General features: G+C 42.4%; 1 protein-coding gene across 3 annotated transcripts in view; it reads left to right on the top strand.

Annotated features, from left to right (window-relative positions):
- The window catches only part of QRICH2 (glutamine rich 2), a 450,378-nt gene that overhangs the window by 234,043 nt on the left and 199,117 nt on the right, over positions 1 to 17,218 (top strand). The window lies entirely within an intron of this gene.

A 17,218-nucleotide genomic window follows, 5' to 3' on the forward strand; every position in this document is an offset into this window, starting at 1 on the left:
ATAAGTGAGTGATTATATGTGTCACAGTGAAAGTATGGGAGACTGACTAATCTGTGTGAATGTCTGTATCAGTCTGTCAGTTGGTGTGTAAGTGACTGCATGGGTTGGTGAGTAGCTACATGAGTGTCTATATGGGTGAGTGTATAACTGTATAGGTGAGTAAATGGCAGTGTGATTGACTCTGTGTGAGTGACTAGGTGTGTGAGTAACTATGGGTGAGTGGCAGTGTGTGAGTCTCTGTATGAGTGCATATATCAATGACTGTATTGGTGAGTGAAGGCATGTATAAGTGGCTTTATGGGTGAGTGAGTGGATATATGTGTGTGTGTGTAGACCTATGAATCAGTGAGTGGGTATGTACTAACTGGTATTGGTGTGTTTATGTTTTCAAGAATGGTAGTTTGAATTTTAGAGAGGGTGTATGAAAGTTTACATTAGGGTTTGAGTAGGTACATCAGAGATTATGTGGATGATGTCATGAGTGATGTCATCAGGGATGTCACTGACCATGTCATGAGTGATGTAAGATGTGACATCATCAGCAGTGCAATGCGGGGGCGTGAGTTATAGTTAGCTCAGCTAACTATAACAGCTGAATTTCTCTGGTTTTGTATGACTGAAATGTCAGCCTAACTATAACGTCTCTGTAACCTTTGTATTTCTTCCGTGAATTTCTAAGGTTTTTTAAATGCTAATTTCCAACAATAACATCCCTGAAACCTGTGTTTTTTTCAGTAAATTTCTAAGGTTTTCAAATGCTAATTTCTAACTATAATGTCCCTAAAAACCTGTGTTTTTTCCAGTGAATTTCTAAAGTCTTTTATGTGCTAATTTCTAACTTTAATGTCCCTGAAACCTGTGGTTTTTTCAGTGAATTTCTAAGATTTTTTAGATGCTAATTTCTAACTATAATGTCCATGAAACCTGTGTTTTTTTCAGTGAATATCTAAGGTTTTGTATGTGCTAATTTCTAACTTTAATGTCCCTGAGTGAATTTCTATGGTTTTTAACTAGCAGTCATGTTTGCAGAGTGGTGGAGAAAGGGGGCTGGGCCTCCAACCAGCGCTCAGGAATTCCGCTGCGTAGGACTTACAGGAGGTACCAAGAGGGCTTCTTGTCCCCCAAGGTCCCGCAGGAGTAAAGTGGACTTCATCCCCCAACCAGTAGTGTGCCAGGAGGCACGTTTGCAGAGTGATGGAGAAAGGGGGGCATGGCTTCCGAAGACCTCTTAGTAATCCCACTGTGTGGGACTTACTGGAGGTAACGGGAGGCCAACAACCCCTCCTATTACCTCCAGTAAGTCCCACATACCAGGCCACGCCCCCTTTGTCCTACCATCTCTCTCTCTCTCTCTCTCTCTATATATATATATATATATATATATATATATATATATATATATATATATATATATATATATATATATATATATATATATATATATATATATATATATATATATATATATATATATATATATATATATATATATATATATTAACAAAAGTTTCCCCAGAGGTAGGACCGCACTCCACAGCAGGTGAGTTTACAAAACTTCTTTATTCACTGGCATGCAACTTCACATCCCCTTATTTTGTCCCCAGGCCTGACGCGTTTCGAAGCTTTCTTGCTTCTCCTCAGAGGCCAGTATCAACAGGCATTATTGTAAGGCTCTCCGCATCCCACCTGAATGCTTTTAACAATTACGTGGCTTCCGGTGTGCCTCCGTGATGGAAAACGAATCACTGATGCATATCGGGAGTTGGAGTCTTTTCCGCCTAATTATACCCTCCAGTGGGTTTGTCTGCTATACACAATGTTGGGACACTTTTCAAAGCCCTCCATTAGGCTTCAGGATGAGACTTTGCATACCATAATTGCTCGCCAACTGTGCCCGTCAAAAGTGAAATTTCACTCCTGGGGGTCCGTTCTTTGCTTTTTGGATGGTGCGTCGTCCTCGCGGCCTGGAAGCGCCGCATATGTATTAACAAAAGTTTCCCCAGAGGCAGGACCGCACTCCACAGCAGGTGAGTTTACAAAACTTCTTTATTCACTGGCATGCAACTTCACATCCCCGTATTTTGTCTCCAGGCGTGACGCGTTTCGAAGCTTTCTTGCTTCTCTTCAGAGGCCAGTATCAGCAGGCATTATTGTAAGGCTCTCCGCATCCCACCTGAATGCTTTTAACAATTACGTGGCTTCCGGTGTGCCTCCGTGATGGAAAACGAATGATGCATATCGGGAGTTGGAGTCTTTTCCGCCTAATTATACCCTCTAGTGGGTTTGTCTACTATACACAATGTTGGGACACTTTTCAAAGCCCTCCATTAGGCTCCAGGATGAGACTTTGCATAGCATAATTGTTCGCCAACTGTGCCCGTCAAAAGTGAAATTTCACTCCTGGGGGTCCGTTCTTTGCTTTTTGGATGGTACGTCGTCCTCGTTTCCATTTGTTAATAAATACGCGGCGCTTCCAGGCCGCGAGGACGACGCACCATCCAAAAAACAAAGAACGGACCCCCAGGAGTGAAATTTCACTTTTGACGGGCACAGTTGGCGAACAATTATGGTATGCAAAGTCTCATTCTGGAGCCTAATGGAGGGCTTTGAAAAGTGTCCCAACATTGTGTATAGCAGACAAACCCATTGGAGGGTATAATTAGGCGGAAAAGACTCCAAATCCCGATATGCATCAGTGATTCGTTTTCCATCACGGAGGCACACCGGAAGCCACGTAATTGTTAAAAGCATTCATGTGGGATGCGGAGAGCCTTACAATAATGCCTGCTGATACTGGCCTCTGACGAGAAGCAAGAAAGCTTCGAAACGCGTCAGGCCTGGGGACAAAATACGGGGATGTGAAGTTGCATGCCAGTGAATAAAGAAGTTTTGTAAACTCACCTGCTGTGGAGTGCGGTCCTGTCTCTGGGGAAACCTTTGTTAATACATACGCGGCGCTTCCAGGCCGCGAGGACAACGCACCATCCAAAAAGCAAAGAACGGACCCCCAGGAGTGACATTTCACTTTTGACGGGCACAGTTGGCGAACAATTATGGTATGCAAAGTCTCATCCTGGAGCCTAATGGAGGGCTTTGAAAAGTGTCCCAACATTTTGTATAGCAGACAAACCCACTGGAGGGTATAATTAGGCGGAAAAGACTCCAACTCCCGATATGCATCAGTGATTAGTTTTCCATCACGGAGGCACACCCGAAGCCACGTAATTGTTAAAAGCATTCAGGTGGGATGCGGAGAGCCTTACAATAATGCCTGCTGATACTGGCCTCTGAGGAGAAGCAAGAAAACTTCGAAACGCGTCAGGCCTGGGGACAAAATACGGGGATGTGAAGTTGCATGCCAGTGAATAAAGAAGTTTTGTAAACTCACCTGCTGTGGAGTGCGGTCCTGCCTCTGGGGAAACTTTTGTTAATACATACGCGGCGCTTCCAGGCCGCGAGGACGACGCACCATCCAAAAAGCAAAGAACGGACCCCCAGGAGTGAAATTTCACTTTTGACGGGCACAGTTGGCGAACAATTATGGTATGCAAAGTCTCATCCTGGAGCCTAATGGAGGGCTTTGAAAAGTGTCCCAACATTGTGTATAGCAGACAAACCCACTGGAGGGTATAATTAGGCGGAAAAGACTCCAACTCCCGATATGCATCAGTGATTCGTTTTCCATCACGGAGGCACACCGGAAGCCACGTAATTGTTAAAAGCATTCAGGTGGGATGCGGAGAGCCTTACAATAATGCCTGCTGATACTGGCCTCTGAGGAGAAGCAAGAAAGCTTCGAAACGCGTCAGGCCTGGGGACAAAATACGGGGATGTGAAGTTGCATGCCAGTGAATAAAGAAGTTTTGTAAACTCACCTGCTGTGGAGTGCGGTCCTGCCTCTGGGGAAACTTTTGTTAATACATACGCGGCGCTTCCAGGCCGCGAGGACGACTCACCATCCAAAAAGCAAAGAACGGACCCCCAGGAGTGAAATTTCACTTTTGACGGGCACAGTTGGCGAACAATTATGGTATGCAAAGTCTCATCCTGGAGCCTAATGGAGGGCTTTAAAAAGTGTCCCAACATTGTGTATAGCAGACAAACCCACTGGAGGGTATAATTAGGCGGAAAAGACTCCAACTCCCGATATGCATCAGTGATTCGTTTTCCATCACGGACGCACACCGGAAGCCACGTAATTGTTAAAAGCATTCAGGTGGGATGCGGAGAGCCTTACAATAATGCCTGCTGATACTGGTCTCTGAGGAGAAGCAAGAAAGCTTCGAAACGCGTCCGGCCCGGAGACAAAATACGGGGATGTGAAGTTGCATGCCAGTGAATAAAGAAGTTTTCTAAACTCACCTGCTGTGGAGTTCGGTCCTGCCTCTGGGTAAACCTTTGTTAATATATGTATATATATATGTGAATATATGTATGTGTATATATATATATATATATATATACATATATATATATATATAGATATATATAGATATATAGATATAAAGCGCAAACTCCAAACTTTAACAGGAAACTCCCATGAAGAAGGCACGGGCATCAGATAGTTGGTATACAGCTTCTTTTAATTAATCAGGTCACCCACGATCCGAGGCACAAGAGACGCGTTTCGGCTTCGATGAAGCCTTTCTCAATCAGTTTGGCGCTTTTTTTCTATCAATATATATAGTCACTCCCACTTCAGGCAAAATTAAAATGAAAAAAATACTTTTAAAGCATAAGCAAAACCCCTAATTATTACAAGAACAACGTGATTGAATAAACAGCAGCTGCACAAAGCACATACTCAATCCTCATAATCACATTATTTTGTTACACTGTAAAAAAGAAGAGTCAATGCATATTAAAGTCTTGTTATCACCAGCTTGAATTGGAGAACTTGACACAATATACGTAAAGCACCAAAACACTCTAAATGTGTCAGCTAAATATCGCAGTATATATCAACTTCAAGACAAATACATTCTTTAAAATTGAATTTAAAACACGTTATAATGCTATCATAAATCATGATAGTAATGGTGCATAACATCTCAGAACCCCTCTGACTGAAATGTGCTGCTCGGATGATAAGCGGTCTGCCGGTAATTAGATACTGACTTGTAATGCCGTGAATTAGAAAGTCGATCTAAAAAATGCAAGAAATCAACTTTTATATTGCAGTGAATATTCGAAAAAGCTGATGACTCCAGTGCTATAGGACCCGGATGAACAAAATCGTGTCCAAGTAGGAGTTAAATGTTCATATCACCGTGCGTGTGCAAGTCCATAAGATGACTACCCCTCCCATAGTGCAACAGGCTGGTGGCAAAATAGCTGGACTAATAAGCAAATATCACACTGCAAAGTCAGAATCCTTTAAAGACATATTACCAGGACCCGAACACACTTCTAAAGTAAGTCTATGCCATCAGGATCGTTAAATGTAGTTTAAAGGGAAACACCAGTCTTAATTTCCAAAATGCAAAAACAGCGTGAAAAAATAATGTTCCAAATCAGACACAAACTCAGGGTGGGGGGGTACCGATGCATAATAGTTGCAGATGTGCTGAACCACCTCACCGCTTCAGCTTAGGCATCAGCAGTGCCCGGTCACCAAGGGGCGTCAGACTCCTGGGCGAGGCATTTCATGCGGGTAAATGTAGAACCCATGCTGGCAGTCAGCAAAACTGCCCCGCTCTGGGATCGCAATCTCCCACTGCTGCCATCCTCGTTCCTCTTCCTGACATCCACCGATACTTGAAGATGAAGGATCACAAGAAAACAACAGCCAGCCAGGGCAAAAATCTGGATCCCAAAGGATACAATGAGCCACAAAGAAATAAAATATCCAAGAAAGAAGTGACTCAAACAGATAGATTCACCAAAGAACAAAAATATATTCCCACTGAGGAAGGCGGAAGATGAAACGTTGTAGTGGAAATATATTTTTGTTCTTTGGTGAATCTATCTGTTTGAGTCACTTCTCTCTTGGATATATATATATATACATACACACACACATACTCAAGGCATGTTGAAATGGAATTTAAAATTGTAGTTCTATACCTCTGTGTATATACTTACCGTTACAATATACTCAAGCAGTCTGAACTACAAATGAGACATAGACAACTCTGGTCTCTTAAGTGCTAGCAAATCTAAGGAGATGTGTTATCTTCCACTACTCATTAGGTTGTAGTCGTTAATCTCTAATGCTGTGGATCATGCCTTCCTAGTCTCCTGTGCAGCCCTTAGTGGTTGCAATATGGACATTTATGTCTACCCTAGCTACAGTCTCATATCTTGTCCCATTATGCCCTCTGCTGTCTCCACCCTCAATATCTGCCTAATGCTACTTATGTGCCTGCTAATAGAAATACAATCAATTGCCATTGTTACGCAAATAATAGACAGGTTTAGCTGTATGTTTGTAATTGTTAGCAGGATTCCTGAAGTGTCTCAGAACTTATCATGTTTGGTCAACTAAGGGGTAATTGGCAGCCACAGCATGTAGATGTGAGGCTCCAAAGCTTCTTCATAAGCCCAGGATCTTCCAGGGCAGTTCACCCTGATTTGAAGGTGGAGTCAGATATAACAGCCAATTTGCCTGCAAATACCACTTGGCATGGAGCTACCCCGATTAGTGTGGAGCAGCAGTGTATGTAGCCCTCGCAGAAAGCTGGACCATGAATTAACCAAGGAAGCTTCATTGGCGAGTGGACGAGTGATCATTGATGTAGTGTTCAAAGTTGGCAGACTTTATGGCAGGTCAATGATGCTTCACCGGATTGCCATTTCACCAAGCGTATGGGGCACAACAGCTTAGAGGCATATAATGGTGGGCTCCTGTGAATGACATTAGGACCCACAGCACACTAAGAGGTAGGTGGTGAATTAGAGAAAATGAGTGGTCTCAGATCAAAAGAGGGAACTTGTCAGTGCTGATGAAGGAATGTGATGCTTGTACCAGCTTAGAGTGTTTCTTGTCCTCTTCAGGTTAACCAGAACCTAAGATGAGCACATGTACCAAACTGATACCATGTGCCCACTATCAAGGCTGACCTCCTGGGACCTGATGAGCCAGAAATATAAAGCTAAACAATAGGTAGATTCTAGTTGCTGAAATCCTATTTTGCTAGCACAGGATAATTACACATATGGCAGGTTCGAGGCAAGGGCAGAAAAAAAGTTATTGGAATCCTGAAATATACTGTATGTTACTTAAAGTAGAACAGAATAGATTGTGGCGGAGCTGAGACCTGTCTAAGGGATTTGGACTGACCTGATACCATTCTGTTGTGCGAATGTTCTTTCACCCGCTGACATCGTGGATCTCAGATCTTCTCTCTGATCCTGACTCTCATCTATAGAAATCATCTCCTTGGTCTTTGAGAATGAATGACGGCAAGCCACAGTGACAAAGGCAAGCCACTGCAGTTGGTTTTGGTCTTTGCCTCCTGTTTGCGGGACCACTAAATGAGGCGAGGCAATCGAGACGAGTGGACAGGACAGCGACCATTTTTGGTCCATGTGTAGACTGCAAAATAACATTTAAACTCTTGTGCTATATTTTGTCTGTAAATTCCTAAATCGCCTGGAGATAATTGATTCCCTCAGTGGGGCATACCCACTAATAAGGGTAATACTGAACATACCACCAGACAGAAATCCGTAAAGCCCTTCATGTTATATTCTCTGCACTGTAGGCCAAGATTGACACACCATCCATTGATCTGAGCATGTTGTGGTGCGATGTTTGAAAAATATCTGAATTAATCATCAATGTGGAAGCCACAATTCGTGAGCAGGTGAAGACAATAGGAATAATTAAGGTGTGGTACGCGCTGTATCAAACGAAGGCTCTGATTTTTTTCTTGGCAGTATAGATACTCCGCTGCGACACCCAGGTGGTTCATCAACTTTAGTAGCCCTTTGTTGGGGTGAGGAAGAAACTGACATAGGTAGATTTGAAATACATGGTGATGTTCCAGGCAAAGCTAATGGCCATCTCGGTGTGTGGGGGTTGGGAGAAGGAGGTGCTTAGTTCTTCATAAATCGTTGGCTGCTTGGAATAGGGTGGAAGCTTGAGTGCTGCCAATGGATAACAGAGAGGAGTAACTTAGATGGCAGAAACACCTGTGGGGCAACATGTGAATGATGGCTAAGCAACCACTACCCATCCAAACTCAGTGAGAATCAAGGCTAGAGAAGTGTAACTGCAGAGGTCAGCTGAGTATTCCTTCTTGAGCTGAAGTGGGCACCATTGAATGGAGCCCTTCACCGTGATACCGACATTTTTCAGTAATTGGGGAAAACCAAATCTGAATTCCATGCCAAGGTGATGAAGTTTAACATTTGTTTCCCCGTTCTTCCTTTCTCCTTTTGGTGATCAGGTGTTCATTAATTAGGGGTTCACATGTCGGAGAAAGTTCTAGTCATGGCATTTGAGGCGTATGGGTTCCCCAAAGTGTACTCACATTTCAGTGAGGGGTTTGCAAGTAGGTGGGCAATTTCAATTACAATAGAGTGCCAATTAGTTTATTAACAATGGGTTTCTCCTAGGGTCTGTTATACAAGGGCTGGCTCTCACACTGGTTGGTTATATTGAGTGCTATTGTGAGGTACAAACTGGACAGTGCGTTCAGCACTCTGCAATTGTTGGGTCTCATGATACCAAACAATGCTAATGGATTTATAATCAGGATTGTTGGCGTCATTGTTAATACAACCAAGCATCTTAAAATTGTAAATTGATACTTGTATAGCACACTACTCAAGGGTCTCAAGGCGCTTGTACGAATACCGCTGTGGAACCCATCCTGGCTTTCCCTGTGAGGCGTCCACTCCTGGGCACCCCCAAGGTGGAGGCCAGGCATCCTTAGCGTTGTGGGGGCCGTTGTGGAGATTAAGCAAGCTATTGCCCAGAGTTGCAGAGTGGGACTCCATGATTGGAATAGGCACCGAGGCGAGAATTATCAGGTCCATGGAATTTTGAGCCCAAGACCCGCCGAGGCGGGGAATTGAACCCTGGTGCCAGACTAGACCTCTGCATCAGGGTCTGCCGCTCTAATCATTGAGCCACACTTCTCCACAATGTTTGCCTGCTGTAGAATATGCAGATTGGTGAAGAAATTCAAAGACGAGAGTACAAAACTATACATAAGATAGAAGGGTCAATTACTCTACCCTTTATTTTCTGCCTACACATGAGGGATATTAATATCTTTCAGAGTGAATACCACATTTAAACAGACAAAATATTGCAGGGCACATTTTTGTTAGATTCAAGATGGCTAGACAGAGATCCGATCAACCTAGTTAATGTTAGCTCTCTATTGTGAATTCAGACATGTTTTCCCTTCCATAATGTCTTGCTGTAGCTAGTTCAGATACAACTTAAAATTGTGGGGTAGCAATTTTAACTAGGTTCGTGAGCGATTATTGGGTACATAATTCTCTCCAGTTAATGCTCATCCTGTTCCTCACGGGCCTCTAATTTCTTGCAATCACAACTGAAAATTTGTAGGATGTTAGATATGTGCCAAGGCCTCCATCCAGATTCCAGACAATACTATGCCAACTGACTGAATATAGAATACGAGGTGAGGGGACAAAGTACATGGGAAAGACATTGTCCAGTCTTAGCCTTCTGCTGCTCACTCTTCACTGGTGGAGATACGGGACAAGATTACCAGCATGGCCTATCAAGTGAGTGATGCTGAAGGACTTAGACTTCAAATGTACCATAAGAGACACAATAATACATGATGTTGATTAGTACCCTGGGTCAGTAGGCAGCACAAGCTTTAAATGGGAAGTGTTCAAAGTTGTAATACGTGCTGCCTGTATAGGTACGATAATTGTGCCCGCAAAACCATCCTCTCAGATATTTGTGGGCTTGAATATAAAATGGACTTCCAAGATACAAAACACAACAGGCTGGTTACTCTGGTAAAAGTGGGTATCTTTTGGATGGAGAAGACCATGATATGGAACTGAATATGTTGCCTGGACTGCGGCACCTACACCTTTAGACAACATCATGAGAGTGATTAACCCATTAGAATTCTCACCTGGTTACTGTGTATTGTCACTAAGAGAATAATGATCACTGTCAGTGGACATGGTTCTTTCGTCCCCTTGCAAATTGAGATCAATGCAATGTTTCTGCATAGTATCACCACTATACCATCAGCCCTGTTATCCCATCCAGAGCATATCGACACATTTTTGGAGGAACACCATTTTCTCTGCCTTGCTTGAACACAATGAGCGGACTTAGAGATGCCACTAAAACTGAACGAGATTAATGCGGTACTCAGAGCGATTGGGAGAAAGAAGACTTCTGAAAGGATGTTGATTGAATTCTATGACATCTACTTAGATGTTTTAGGCCCACAATTACTAAAAATATAAAGATATAAAAGCTCAGTTTTCAAACTCCTAAATTCTGTGCTGGCGGTGATTACAGTGCTGTTACTCAAACATTAGCCTTCGCTCTGCGGGCTTTCAGGAAAAAAAGGATCCACGCATAGCCAAATAGAGAAGAGAGATGAACAGCTCAGTGATGGCAAACTGCGCAGATTGGTTTGCTCTCTTTGGGGATCTGTGGCTTCCTCTCTCATTAAAGAATAGAGTAGCACAGCAAAAATAGTGGGACTACTCCAATTTCAGTGTGTTATTTACAAAACATCCGTTTTAAATGTAACTTAATGCATTTAGGGAGGAACTAAAGGTTGGCCTGAGTGTTCCAGATCTAAAACTCTGCTAGTTGGCTTAATAGTTGCAGTATGTGGCACAATAGATGTCATAGGAAAGTTTTTCTGAAAATGCCTTGTTTGCGGAATAGGACTTGTGTAGCTGTCCAACATGTCAGAGGTCTTTTTTTCCTTGAAGGGGCTTCCACATTTATGTTAGAAGTTGCATCTCGGAAAAACAAACGGAGATGGCATGGGGTGCCATGGGAGCACAGGGGGGCTGCTGTTACTTATGCTCACGGACAGACCTCTTAAGCGGAGGTCCATAATGTGGCAAACACATAGGTAATGCCTGTGCAATGTGAAAGACATGTTTCTGGAACCTCCAAACAAGGCGATATAATCAAGATAAGAGTGGACTGGATAACTATTATTTTTGGCTGACGTCTCATTTCCACCCTTAAATGATACCCTGCATGTTAGATAGATGCTGAATTTGTTGTCTGTAGACCGCAAAATAACATTCAACTCTTGTGCTGTATTTTGTCTGCTAATTTTTGTATGTCGATTCTCCAAGTGCAGTACTCCAAGTGCAGTAAAACGTGGCTACTCTTTCCTCTGGATATTGAATGTGTGGCCACTCTCTTAACTTTTAGGAAAGTGGTCAAATCGGTTTTATTCCTACAAAATGCTTGGCCTTCTCCCTGTATCAGTATCATCTTGCTGCAAATAGTTGGAATTCAATTTGTGGTGACACAAGTAGTCAAAAAATAAATCAAGAACTAGAAATAGAGGAACACTTGAAAACAAAATCTGCCCTTATTGCTACTGAGCCTGATCTATGTTTGTATGTAAATCGTGTCTTTGTCTTGCACTGGAATCCATTTTCTGTATAAGAGAATGCGCATGGCGTAGGACTCAAGGGCAATGTCAGGATCAAATGTAGATCCAGTATGAGGCAGCGATGAATAAGACATCAAGTTTCCGGGGATTTGGTTTTCCAGCAGAATGGTGGTAGAAAGTGTCATAGATCAAAAAATGTGTGTACATGCTCGATTCACGACGGCGGAGTGAGAACCATCCTTGCACAGACAAGGATTCTCTTAGCAGAACTATTGTCAGTGTTATATGTCACATGGATCCAAACAAAGGTGCAGAAGTCTTGAGAGAACTGCGAACGTATCTTACACAACTAGGTGTGAACAGTGCCAATAGATGGCAGATTGTATGCAATTGCATGGATTTGTTCCATTTCCTCCTTCCCCAAAAGGGTCTATTTCCAGGGCATAAGGAATTTAGGGCCGATTTAGAGTTTGTCGGATGGTTTACTCCATCACAATGTGATGGAAATCCTGTCCTTCTTATCAAAAGTGCCATTTGATATAATGCACTTGTGATACAGCAGACGGGATATCTGTCACTTTTATGATGGAGTAGCCCACCACCAACTCTAAATCAGCAGATGGGATATCTGGCACCTTTATGATGGCGTAGCCCATTCACTGAACTCTAAATCAGAACCTTAAGCACCATAGACAGGTTGGGCTAATTTAGAGTTTGGCAGAGAGTTACTCCATCACCACGACAACGGAATACCGTCGTCAGCAATCAGAAGATCCACCTGCCTGATTTACAGGCATCCGTCTCCATTGCAGACATACTCCTCCGAAAGCCCAGTGGACTGAGGTCCTTCAAAGGTCTGGCCATTCGACTGCCAGTCTGATTTAAAATGGGCCGTCGAATGGCCAGTTTTGACTCTTACTACTGTGAAAAATCAGGTGGTAAGTGACATTAAAAACATTTAAATGACTTCCACACCATGAGAGAAAACACCCATGTTATGGGGTTGTTAGTTTAATCTCCCTTTGGGATTTTGTTTTTGAAAAAACAAAAACAAGTTAAAAAAAAGCTTGATGGATGGTACCATCATTTTAAGAGTACTGTCTATTAAACCTTGGCCTCAATGACAGGAACCGCTGTGATGCTAGTTCCTGTCAATGACTAGAGATGTCCGCTGGGCTGACAGACATCTCTAAATTTGGATTATGGGACTCTGAACCATATATCAGGACCTGTAAAATAAGCTTTTTTGCGATAAGGCAATTCTATATGTGCTTGCATATTTTATAAATCTATCACTAATTACTTGGTTTGCTACCTGGTGCTCTTAGCTGGCATGTTGTTCTAGTTCTGTCGCTGAACCTCCAGGCTAGTCCCCTCATTAGACAGGTATTCTAGCATTTGAGTCTGTCTTTTCGATTGGTTCCTGATTTGTCCTCCTTCTACTCGGTTTTGTGTGTCTACTCTATGGTGGCAGTGAAAGGGGTTAATCTATGGCGTGTCACCTCCTTTCATATGCACAGACGCCTTCCTCTTCTCTGAATCCTAAAGTTACATGACTGCCAGAGACTCCAACTGTACACTGGCATCTATGCAATAGGTTAAGCTTTGTTTCTAATTTCTAATTACTATGACACCACTGGCACTCTTTTCTGAATAGTCCACTGGTGAGAGTTCTACTCTAACCCTAGGATCCAGGGACAGAGGCCTCATCACCAAAATCTGACCTGCGAATAAGGTTTACTTCTAGAGCTCCTATAGAACCAGCTGTTGAATTTGAGAGTAAGGAGGATAGAGAAGTGAGGGAAGGATAGAGGGTTCTAATGTAAAGAAAGAAGTTACTGCATGAAAGAAAGAGTTGGTAGTCAGGGAGAGAGTGAAAGAGGGACGAAAGTACAGAGGAACATGGTTCATCAGTATTGTTGTTGGTGAGAGCATATCAGTTATTGTGACAGAGGCTCAAAATGACAAATAACTATGTTCTCCTTTATCTATCCAGTTAGACAAACTTAGATCCATCCTGCAGAACATGGTATCCTCATCATCCACTCAATTCAATTCAATTCAAAATTCCTTTATTCGATATGTAAAACATTATCATAAAAGTACAATAAAATCATATAAAAACATCATGAACGACATAAAAGTTTAAAAAGAGTGACAGTGAACATAGTTTAAGAGTTAAAAAAAAAACAGTCCTTATCAGATTCATTTGATGGAAAGAGAGAATATATGGGATGAAAGAGGGCGTTTTAATCTTTTATGGCTGCATGGAAGCCCTGGTTATTACAATCTTTTTCAGATAAAAGGATACCACTGCGACAGCTAGTGGGCTATCTAATGATTTCATTTTAAGATAGGCTGCCCTGCAGGAACGTAATCCCCAGGATTTGAGCAATGGTTTCAAAAGAGTAACCCTTGGCAATTGATAGAACTTGCAAAATAAAATGCAATGAATATTAGACTGTGATGACAGACCATCACATGGGCAATTCTCCAGGTTTCTAGACCAACAATTCTGGTTAGGGAATGTCAACAGTCTAAAAAAGGTATCGGTGCGGAAACGAGTCACAAGCATACGGGAAAATGGAGAAGGAATTAAAGAAAGATAATGTTGCATCCCTTCAACAGTAGTGGAGAGTTGATACTCCAGCACAGTATGCTTGGAATTTTCAATGACCCAACGTCGATTAGCCAGATGGCTAGCGACTAATCGTTTTAAGGTGACTCTAGGTATGTTATTTAACGTGGAAGGATCAGTAAAAAATTCTGGGTGCCCTATATCACGTGACAAGTTTCTAATGTAATTCAACCATTTAAAGCGATCCGCCTCACTCAGGCTGAGACAATCCATGATGATTTCCCTATTAAAATGTGTTTCGGGAGTGGTCCAGACTTTATGCCATAAGATAATGGGAGCAGATTTTATCATGTCCGTAATATATGTGAAACCAAGTTCGTTGTGCATTACAAAAACAGAAGTACCAGGTGGAGTGGCCAAAAGATAACGTAGGAATGAATTCTCGGAGCGCTGTATATGAACTGCCTGATCTATTCCCCAAATCCATATATACCAGTAGAAACACACTTGACACGATAGATCTGTGATAAGGGGATGATCGGGCGTCCCCCGAGTTTTTTCGAGTAATTAATCAGTGCTCCTATGGCTTTAGAAAAGGCAGCTCCTCTAGCTTGGGCGGCAGCCCGCCAGGAGCCCTTCTTCTCAAAGGTAATGCCCAAGTAGGGAAACCTATCAACATTTTCAAGCTTGCTACCATTTATGAAAATGGAGCATTTTCTTTTCCCTATTCAAAGGCCACAAGACATAGTAAAAGTTTTTGACGCGTTGATATTTAAACCTCGCTGTGACATAAATTCAGTAAAATCATTTACTGCTCTTTGGAGGCCCATGCGGGTCTGTGACATAATTGCTGCGTCGTCCGCGTAGAGTAATATGGGTATGGGTTTCCCGTTTATAGTGGGATAATCGTAATAGTTTCTATTGAGATACTGACCAACAGAATTTATATAGAGAGTGAAGAGCAAGGGGGCTAAAATACAGCCCTGCCTTACACCTCTTTTAATATAAAACCTGTCCGAGCACTCTCCCTGTCTGCCATATCTGACACGGGCTGATGCTCCCCTGTAAAGCTCTTTAATAAATGCGAGGATGGGGGGCTCAATGCCGATCTCAACAAGGGATTCCCAAAGGAGCTCGTGGTTGACGCAGTCAAATGCAGAACTAAGATCTACAAAGGTCACAAAAAGGTTCCCCTTTTTTGCCTGAGTGTATTTGGCAATAATAAGGGTCAAATCCAAACCTTGCTCAATAGTGCCTCTGCCTTGTCTAAAACCATATTGAAAATTTGAAATTATATCTTGTTCGCCCAGCCAATCATGAATCCGATTTAAAATAATCCGCCCTGCGACTTTCATAAGAGAGTCGAGCAATGAAATAGGGCGATAATTAAAAGGGTTGTTCCTATCACCTTTCTTAAAAATCGGCACAACGACCGCTTCAGGCCATGTGTCAATAAAACCTATTTTATTCAAGGAATTTAGAACATTTGTAAGCAAGGGGGCCCATAAGTCCAGCTGTGATTTAAAAACGTCAATAGGTACACAGTCAGGACCGGGAGCCTTCCCAGAGGGGATTTCTGTCAGTGCCATGAGTACCTCGGCGCAGTCAAAAGTCAAAAATGAGGTCTAAAGGGAAAAGGGTAGGGGCATTCAACTCATTATCATGGTTATAATAGGGATCCAAGCTAACTGTGTGGGCTGTAAGATCTTTTAGATCATATAGTGTGCTGAAATGGCCAGCCCAAGTTTCGGCGGGTATAGCCATCTCAATCTTCGTAACCCGTGTGCACTGCAGGAAGGGTGCGTTGACAGCTTTCCAAAAAGCGGTATTATCCCTGTTATTAGAAGCTTCCTGTAAGGCTTGCCACGCCTCTGCTTTTAACTGTTTCGTTCTTTCCTCCCGTGCTGCACGGTATTTTTGTCTGGCATCCCTGATTTGCGACTGGTTTCGGGGTTTGTTTTTCAGGCTAATTTTTAGGTGTTTCAAAGCCTTTGAACAGGACCTATCAAACCAGCCTATACTACCTTGTAAAGTTTTCTTTGGTGCTCTAGAGAGTAAGTTCTTAATCTCCGTCGAAATAACAGAGAAGGCATTTCTAATTGCCTGTGGGCTTTCTAGGGTAGACAAGCATATCTGTATGTGCTTGTATGTATTGTTAATCAGAGAATTAAGAAACGCTGGGGGAACCACTTTATCCCATTTAAGGTAAAGTCCCATCTTACATCCCAGGGTAAGACGGATTTACCCTTAAATCATCATCAGGGGTTACAACTATTTTTATGGTCACCGTTAATGGATAGTGGTCACTGATAGCACAGTCTAGTGTCTCCCAGTTTGTGATAATCTCCGAGTACCTAGTGGATATCAAGGTATAGTCAATTATAGAGTGGCAACCTCTCCCATTAAATGTAGGTTTAAAGCACTTCGAAGGATTGCACAATTCATTCACATACGATCAATTGAAATGCGATATTTACCCATTTAAAAGGTCGCCTACCGTCGTCAGCAATCAGAAGATACACCTGCCTGATTTACAGGCATCCGTCTCCATTGCAGACATACTCCTCCGAAAGCCCAGTGGACTGAGGTCCTTCAAAGGTCTGGCCATTCGACTGCCAGTCTGATTTAAAATGGGCCGTCGAATGTCCATTTTTGACTCTCCCTTACTACTGTGAAAAATCAGGTGGTAAGTGACATTAAAAACATTTAAATGACTTCCACACCATGAGAGAAAACCCCCATGTTATGGGGTTGTTAGTTTAATCTCCCTTTGGGATTTTGTTTTTGAAAAAACAAAAACAAGTTAAAAAAAAGCTTGATGGATGGTACCATCATTTTAAGAGTACTGTCTATTAAACCTTGGCCTCAATGACAGGAACCGCTGTGATGCTAGTTCCTGTCAATGACTAGAGATGTCCGCTGGGCTGACAGACATCTCTAAATTTGGATTATGGGACTCTGAACCATATATCAGGACCTGTAAAATAAGCTTTTTTGCGATAAGGCAATTCTATATGTGCTTGCATATTTTATAAATCTATCACTAATTACTTGGTTTGCTACCTGGTGCTCTTAGCTGGCATGTTGTTCTAGTTCTGTC

Source organism: Triturus cristatus, chromosome 7, assembly GCF_964204655.1.
Source record: "Triturus cristatus chromosome 7, aTriCri1.1, whole genome shotgun sequence".
Classification (NCBI taxonomy): Eukaryota; Metazoa; Chordata; class Amphibia; order Caudata; family Salamandridae; genus Triturus; species Triturus cristatus.